The sequence below is a fragment of the Tasmannia lanceolata genome, unplaced genomic scaffold (assembly GCF_043159265.1).
Source record: "Tasmannia lanceolata isolate RefF3 unplaced genomic scaffold, GAP_Taslan_0.1 ptg000003l, whole genome shotgun sequence".
NCBI classification, from domain to species: domain Eukaryota; kingdom Viridiplantae; phylum Streptophyta; class Magnoliopsida; order Canellales; family Winteraceae; genus Tasmannia; species Tasmannia lanceolata.
The window spans coordinates 61517738-61527162 of record NW_027518680.1 but is presented as its reverse complement, the minus strand read 5'-3'; the positions used below and the strand labels follow the sequence as shown (position 1 = coordinate 61527162).

The 9425-nt window shown below is 39.2% G+C and overlaps 1 pseudogene; it reads left to right on the top strand.

Moving 5' to 3' along the window:
• Positions 1–4661: 4661 nt before the first annotated feature.
• On the top strand, positions 4662–7017 carry LOC143858081 (putative inactive receptor kinase At1g27190 pseudogene; annotated as a pseudogene).
• Positions 7018–9425: the final 2408 nt, after the last annotated feature.

The window sequence follows — 9425 nt, the reverse complement described above, 5'->3', positions numbered from 1 at the left end:
TCCATTGTAATTCTTGTATATTGTTTTTCTCATAGTGGAAGATCGTGTTTCTCGCCCGTGGAGTAGGCTTGGCCGAACCACGTAAAATCTTGATGTTCATCTTGTGGCTTGTTTGTTTATTTTACTTTTCCGTTTAATTTGTACACAATCGGATTGATTTGCTTGGCGGATTTTCTCAATAATATGAAAATAAATAAGGCCATGTTTTGGCAACCATAATTTTTTTTCATGATAAATTTAGTTTCTCGAGTGGTGATTAGAGGGGCAGGACGGGCGGGAGAAGAAGTGATTTGAGACGGCAAGAATGAGTAGAGGGTGAGAAGTGGCTAAAAATCAATCATATTTTGAGTTAAGTTTTTTTTTAGTTCCCTAGTTTTCTAGGCTTTTTTCATCCTCTACTCATTCATTCCTTCTCATATCTTTCCTCCCACCCACCCTACCCCTTTTCATAAAGATATTCTCATTACTAAACAAAAAAGTTTGAGAGCAACAAGTTAATTGAGTACTAAAATCTAAAATATTAATAACAAAAAAAAATCAATAAACAAATATTTGTATAATGACAGAGAATCCTCCACTTAATTTACTGTTTAAAAATAATAACAAATCAATCACTGAAATATTCTTCTTAATTGAAGGTGTATTGCAGACTTGAATCTCTACTTAGTGTAGAGTTATCAGAGTTTATGAATGTTCTCAATGAACAAGAGTATTGAATTGAAAATGCTATATACATGAGATACTAGAAGTACAACACACATTATCTTTAACAATAAGTTATTATTCTGCCGATGAAATATCTCGATTTTCATTAATACACTAAAGAATAAGGTTCAATTCTTTTAGAAAGAGACCCCAACTTCCACCCAACTTCCAGACTTACATACACGAGTGGATCAAGGATACCTGTAATTACACACCAGCTTGAAAAAGGTTCATTCACATAGAAGACAATTTATATGATGGGTGGCCGTGAAAACACGTTAAGTCTACACGTTAAGGCTACTTTTGTAGACTTAACGTGTTTTCACGGCCACCATGCCTACTTTTTTAGACTTCACGTGTTTTCACGGCCACCCATCATATAATTCTCCACATAGAAAACCCTTTCCTTGCATAACCATACGACTGAAAATCGTGGGAACTTGGAAAAGGTTTTCCTTTATACCATTTTTATGTCTTTTATGACATCCAAAGAATCCCTTAGGTCCTGTTTGTTTTAGATTGCCACAGCCGATTGTGGGCCCCAAACCGATTATTGGATTCAAAATAATCGGTTTGGGACCCACAATCGGTTGCCACAATCTAAAACAAACAATGCCTTGGAGTTACGGTTACAATTTTAGAGGAGAGATACTAACATATGAAAAAAAAAAAAATGAGATGGAGTGAATTAGTACAACTTGATAGTCAAACACGAATGATAATCACTTGTAATCCGCTACCTGATCTTTGATTGACATGAAGGGCATGTTTGGCTGCCATGAATTTTTCCCCGTGGAATTCTAGTTTATCAAGTGGTGAGAGAGGGATGGACGAGGGTGGGTGATATAGAGACGGGAGAGGGTACGAGTGAGGAGAGTGTGTGAAAATGCTGAAAAACAAGGAAAAGAATAAGTCTAATCAAATCGCAATTTATTTCCCCTACTTTCTAGACATTTTCTAACATCTAGTTAGTCATGCGATCTCAAGTCTCTTCATCTCCCATCCTCCCTAGTCCTCTCTCACCACTCGATAAACTAAAAATTTCATGAAAAATAATTCACGGTCTCCGAAATGATAGCCGAAGAGATGAACTATATCACCACTTTCCACGTTTCTCTTAATCAATCTCTTTAGGTTACAGTAAAACACTAGGTTCTGTCACAATTTTATTGCACTTTAACTGTCACAATATAAGAACATGTCCCCAATAGATGCATATGATTCCCGAAAACTATCTCGATCCAAAGCGATTACGCGGCATTAGAAGTCATTTAAGTCGTAACTCTATATTTTGCCTTAAAAGCCAACTATCTCTCCTGCAAAAGTGAGCCGCAAAATGACTTTCCACGAAACTTCCTAGCAAATCCCTTGAATACTTGCAACAAATATAAGAATCCATAATATATGTATATAGAAAATGATATTTTCATCCCCTTTTGTTTGTCTTTTTCGGAAACTAGTTGCCATTTTAGAAAGAAAAAAAAAAAGGCGAACATTTTATGAAGATTCTAACCAATGAGGTGCATCTCCTATTTCTATGTTCTTCTGTTTGATGATTTTATGAAGATTTTAGGACTCTAGTGGAGATTTAGTGCTTTAAAAAGGAGATGCACATTTATAAGGAATTTCATTAGCTAAAGAAAACTTTTCATTTATAAGGTTTAAATAATAGGAGGATAAGCAAGCTGGAGGGTATTTGCTAGGGAATTTCACGAAAGGCATTTCGGAGCTGACTTTTGCACGAGAGAACAGCCACACAGGCTCACTTTTCAGCAGATTTTGTCTTATTTATTTAATTCATCTGAGGTGGCTGTTCTCTCATGCAAAATTCACACACGAAATGCATTTCTGCAAAATTCCTTAGGAAATCCCCAACTTGGATTAGGTAGATAAGCCACTAATGTGGTCTGCCTTTAGACTTTAGAATATTTGAGGGTCACGAACCCAAGAACAGAATATATGGGACTTGTTAGGGAAGTAATATATTCGTCCCTTTTCTTCCCTAGGCCACCCCCTCTATTGTATTTATGACCCCCTCTTTACATTAAAGGAATAAAGCGGGTGGTGGGGGGTAAAGGAGGGGGTAAATATATCATTTCCCAGTTGATATTGGCACCCATTTGAAGCCAATGGCATCCAACAGATAAGCACTAATACCATCACTAAGGTGACTGCTTTTAGACTATTGAATGTTGAATGTTTGATGGGCACAAACTCAAGAACAGAGTATCTGGGAGTTGATAGGGAAGTAATATATTTGCCCCTTTTCTTCCCCGGGCCACCCCCCTCGTGTATTTATGAAAAGTTTTTGTATGGTGTATGGCCCTATAGTCCAGTATTTTTCAAAAAGCAATGCATGGCCCACTCTATAGGATGATCCAAACTGTTCATTTCTTGGGCCACAATGTAAATAGATTGTGCCCAAAAATCATCCAAATAAGATGATCCCAACTCCTAATCCACATATCTAATAGAGGCTTGTATAACGTACAGTCCCTCTATAGATTAGAGGATTAGGATCATGTTGTGCCCTAGAAATGAAGGGTTCGCGATCACTGGAGGGTTAGACTCATCCTATTGAAATGATTGTTTTGGGCACAACCTATTTATGTAGTGACCCAAGGAATGAACGGTTTGGATCATTCATATAGTCTTTTTTGAAAAATACTGGACAATACAGCCAAACACCATATAAAATATCTAGATTTTATACAGTTTAAGCCCATACAGTCCAATATTTTTCAAAAATACTGTATGGCTTATACCATAGGATGATCTAAATCGTCCATTTGATGGGCCACAACATAAATAGTTCATCGGAGTGATAGGATCATCCTTTAGAAATGATTTTTTGTGCACAAACTAATCACGTTGTGCCCCATCAAATCAACGGTTTGGATCATTCTGTGGCATAAGCCGTACAGTACTTTTAAAAAAAACCGGGATATATGGGCTTTCACCACATAAAATAGGGGTTTTACAAGCCCAAACTATTTACGCAGTGGCCCATCATGGACAGTTTGGATCATCCTTAAGCCGTGCAGTACATTTTGAAAAGAGCACTCCTAGGAAAACAGGATTCCATTTTGGAGAAAAAAACAGGCATTAAACATTGGGAAGTGATAAATCGACTCCCAAATATGATAAATCGACTCTCCATGTGTCTTTCTCTCTCCTCTGGGTTAGAGAGATAGAAACATGGGAAGTCGATTTATCACTGGCCTAAACATTGGTGCCACATCTACTAAAAGGCAAAAGGAGGGGAGCACTAATCCTCATAATACAATAAATACACCTAAAAATAGTCAAATCAACGGTCATGTCATACCCGTTTTTATTTCCAAAACGGAATCCCGTTTTCAAAGTGTTTTCCTTTTGAAAAATACAATACGAGGGGTGTCCCGGGGGAGGGTGGGGGGGAGGAGAAATATACCATTTTTTCTGTTGATATTGCCACCCATATCTAGTATCTACACTCGGGCCCCTCATTGGTCAAAACTAATTTAGGATGCGCCGAAAATCACTGTCATAACTGCCATAAAAGAGTTTTGACCGATGATGGTACTCTTTACCTGATTTTTTGCAAGGGCTCCTTTGAGTCTACTATCAGCACTACTGTATTTTGATGAGGGCACTCCTCACCATATTATAAGTATCTAAATGTTAGAAGGTTGATCCTAACCCTCTATAGATCGGAAGGTTAGGATAACCTATGGAAATAATTTTTGGGGCATAACCTAGTTAGGCTGTAGCACATCTATTGGACAGTTTGGATCATCCTATGGTGGGGTCATACCTCACTTTTAATAGAGTAATGAGTGCCCTCATCAAAATACAGACAGTAGTGCTGATAACATTTCGCATGCTTTAAGGGGATGTCCCAAGGAAGAAAGGGTGAAAAATTTATCATTTTTCTGTTGATATTGGCACCCATATCTACACTCATTTGAACTAAATGGATTCCTCTGTTCTTCCTCACCGCTCACCTCACACACACTCTCTCTGTCTCTCTGTCTCTCTGTCTCTCTCCATAATAACTTCCCACCTTCAATCTATCGTCAGTAAGCAGTACTACCACTCTCTCTCTCTGAGAGCAGAATAGTTCATCTCCTTCTTCCACCATGAGAGAAGAACAAAAAAAAAGAAGACATGGGTTTCTTCTCTTGTCCATTTTCATAGCCCTAGCCATGGCCATTCAAGCTTCTGCCCAAGAAGGAGAACCCCAAAAAGAAGATGACATTCGTTGTCTACAAGGTCTAAAAGCCTCACTTCTAGACCCAACAAACAAACTAAACCCAACATGGAACTTCACAAACACCACCACAAACTTCATTTGCCAATTCCCAGGAGTCTCTTGTTGGAACCAACAAGAAAACCGAATAATAGATCTCAAACTCCCTTCCCTTCAACTCTCAGGCCAAATCCCATCCTCCCTTAAATTCTGTCTCAGTCTCACATCCCTAGATCTCTCTGATAATCAATTCTCAGGCCAAATCCCACCCTCCCTTTGTTCTTGGCTCCCTTACCTCACAACTCTTGACTTGTCTCACAATCAATTCTCAGGCTCAATCCCTTCCAATCTCTCCAATTGTAAATTCCTCAACACTCTCCGCTTAAATGACAATCTCCTCTCTGGCCAAATCCCTCCCCAACTCTCAACTTTACAACGTCTAACAAAGCTGTCTCTATCTTATAATCACCTCTCTGGTATAATCCCTCTCCATTTTTCGACCTTCGAAAAAGCCGATTTCGAAGGGAATGATGATCTCTGCGGTCGCCCTCTCTCCGGCTGTGGCCGGAGTCTCAGCCGGAGGAGTCTCATTGTTATAATTTCCGCCGGAGTTTTCGGCGCAATGGGTTCTTTTATTCTAGGGTTAGGGTTTTGGTGGTGGTGTTTTGTGAGATCTGATCGACGCCGGCGTCGGAGAAGGATGGCGATTGATGGTGATTTGGCGGCGAGATTGAGACCTTATAAGTTTGTTCAGGTAACTTTGTTTCAGAAACCTTTAGTTAAGATCAAGGTTTCGGATTTAATGGCGGCGACGAATAATTTTGATTCGGAGAATGTTATTAATTCTAGTCGAGCGGGGACTTCGTATCGTGCGGTTTTGCCGGATGGATCCGCGCTTGCGATTAAAAAGCTTCATGGTTGTAAGCTTACTGAGAAGCAATTTAGGTCTGAGATGAACAGTTTAGGGCAACTTAGGCATCCAAATTTGGTTCCTCTTTTAGGGTTTTGTGTTGTTCAAGATGAGAAGCTTTTGGTTTATAAGGATATGCCTAATGGGACTCTATCATCCTTATTGAAGAGCAATAGGGACGGTACTGATAGTCGTCAATCGAGTCGATCTGTGTCGTTGGATTGGGCTTCTAGGGTTAAGATTGGCATTGATGCTGCGAGAGGGCTTGCTTGGATGCACCATGGATTTCAGCCGCCGATTTTGCATCAGAACATAAGCTCTAGTGTAATTCTTCTCGATGAAGATTATGATGCGAGGATCACGGATTTTGGACTTGCGAAGTTGATGGGTTCTTTGGATACTAGTTCAAGTACTTTTGTGAATGGAGATTTTGGGGATTTCGGATATGTGGCGCTGGAGTATTCGAGCACTCTCGTTCCTTCATTGAAAGGGGATGTTTATGGGTTTGGAGTGGTTCTTCTTGAGCTTGTAACTGGGCAGAAGCCTACTGAAATCAGTTGTGCTGAAGAGGGATTTAAGGGGAATTTAGTAGAGTGGGTCAGTCAACTATCGGGCGCTGGTCGGATCAAAGACGCGATTGATAAGTCTCTCATTGGAAAAGGTCATGATGATGAGATTACTCAGTTTCTTACAGTGGCATGTGGTTGTGTGGCCGCCAGGCCCAAGGATAGGTCTTCCATGTATCGAGTTTACGAGTCGTTGAGGACAGTTGGCAACGGATATGATTTCTCCGAACAAGTTGATGAGTTTCCGTTGATTTTCGGCAAGCATGATCTGGATAAACAGCAGTAGCTTATACAAGGAGAATTTTCGGACGATCTTTGAATCTTTACGCTAGGTTGTGACCCAGATTGTCAAGTAAATGGTATGATTTTCTTTTCACTTGTGCTATTATAATGCAATCCTTGATTCATGGGATTAATCTGTATAATTCAAGCAGTAGCCTGAACTGTAGCTTTGGCTATTCCACGGCGAAAACTACTTCTAATTCTAGCAAGGCAGCCTTTTGAGGCTCCTTGATGTTTGTAATATGGTCTCTTGCATTGGAGATGATTAAATTCATGATTGCATTCTCACATGGATATGACATCGAAGTAAAGCTAATTTCTTCTGTTTGGATTGTCAATTAATGCTTGCTTTGATCTGAAACTGTCCCCTTGATCTAATCATGGGAACTTCCTTAGCATAAATTCACTATGTTGCTTCTGCTTTTTAACACTTAGTGAACTAATGTTAGCTGGTGTTTATTATATGAGAGATTTTGTGACTGTTTTGATGGTATTGTTCTCTCTCTCTCTCTCTCTCTCTCTCTATATATATATATATATATATATATATATATATAGGTATTGTGTTTGCATGTATTTGACCTTTTTTAGTTTATTGTTAGTGTGGTACTACAGCTGGTTTATGTTGTCTATATTCTTGCGTAGAGATTGTTTTAATTGCTTGAGCCTCATCACAATCAAGTTTAAAGCTTTTTTTTCTAGGTTAAGCTGGAATCAAATCTACGACCTTTGTTGCAAAACCATGGTCTTAATCATTAGCAAAAGATTCAATCTTTGCTGCCGTTGTTTTCAATGTGGCAGGTCTCTTACAAATAACCGTTTCCAGTTCACTGGTAGGGAATTTAATGACTTTACCATTGACTAAATGGTTAGATAAACTGTTTTCTCTTCAAGAGGGGTTAAGTGTGTTTCAACAAATTTATATATATATATATATATATATATATATATATATATATATATATATATATAAAGGAAAGTGTTGGTGAGCTTAAGCGCCCCAGTCACATGGGTCCCACATTTTCTGTGGTGATCCAAACCATTCATTTGCAAGGCCCTATCATAGATAGGGTGTGTACCAAAAATCAGCTCCATAGGATCATCCTAACCCCTCCATTTGTGGAGGACAAAAATGGGCAGATTTGTGGACAAATAATGTCTGTCCATTTTGACCTCCACAAATGGATGGGTTAGGATGATCCTATGGAGCTGATTTTTGGTACACACCCCATCTATGTAAGGGCCTTTCAAATGAATGCTTTGGATCATCCTAACAAAGTAGGCTCCAATGTGATTGGGCGCTTAAGCTCACCATAAGTTTGGTGAGCTTAAGCTCACCAACACTTTCCTCATATATATATATGAGGAAAGTGTCTCTAGTCTCTCCCCTAGATAAGCTTATCTACTCCTCCCTTTAAAAAAACACAGTGGGCCCACGCTGTTTGGATGATCCAAAGCATTCATTTGATAGGTCCTAACATAGATAGGGTGTGCCCAAAAAATCAGGACTAAAGGGTCATCCTAGAACTTCGTTTTGTGGTGCCTTGTGGTACCCAGAATGGACACATATAAACGTCCACGTTTATATGCGTCCATTTTGGACACGGTGTGCCCAACAAAATGAAGTTCTAGGATGACCTTTTGGTGCTGATTTTTTGGGCACACCCTATCTAAGTTAGGACCTATCAAATGAATGCTTTAGATCATCCAAACAGCGTGGGCCCACTGTGTTTTTTTAAAGGGAGGAGTAGATAAGCTTATCTAAGGGAGAGACTAGAGACACTTTCCTCTCTCTCTCTCTCTCTCTCTCTCTCTCTCTCTATATATATATATATATATATATATATATATATATATATATATATATATATATATATAGAGAGAGAGAGAGAGAGAGAACGGTTTCTACACACATGTGTAGACAAGTTATCTACACACTAGCTTAAAATACAGTGGAGGGCATATTGTTTGGGTGATCCAAACCATTCATTTGATTGGCCCTCACATAGATAGGGTGTCCATAAAAAATCAGCTCCATAGGATCATCCCAACCCTACGATTTGTGGAGGTAAAATTGACGTGTATAAACCTTAACAAATTTGTCCATTTTTTGCCTCCACGGTTCGAAGGGTTAGGATGATCCTATGGAGCTGATTTTTTGTGGACACCCTATCTATGTGAGGGCCAATCAAATGAATGGTTTGGATCACCCAAACAATGTGGGCCTCCACTGTATTTTAAGCTAGTGTGTAGATAACTTATCTACACATGTGTGTAGAAACCGTTCTCTCATATATATATATATATATATATATATATATATATATATATATGAGATTTGTGTTTCTACTCGGTCCCCTAGATAAGCTTATCTACTCCTCCCTTTAAAAAAATACAGTGGGCCCACGCTGTTTGGATGATCCAAAGCATTCATTTGATAGGTCTTAACATAGATAGGGTGTGCCCAAAAAATCAGCACCAAAGGGTCATCCTAGCCCTTCGTTTTGTAGTGCCTTGTGGTGCCCAGAATGGACACATATAAACGTCCACGTTTATATGCGTCCATTTTGGACACGGTGTGCCCAACAAAACGAAGGGCTAGGATGACCCTTTGGTGCTGATTTTTTGGGCACACCCTATCTATGTTAAGACCTATCAAATGAATGCTTTGGATCATCCAAACAGCGTGGGCCCACTGTATTTTTTTAAAGGGAGGAGTAGATAAGCTTAT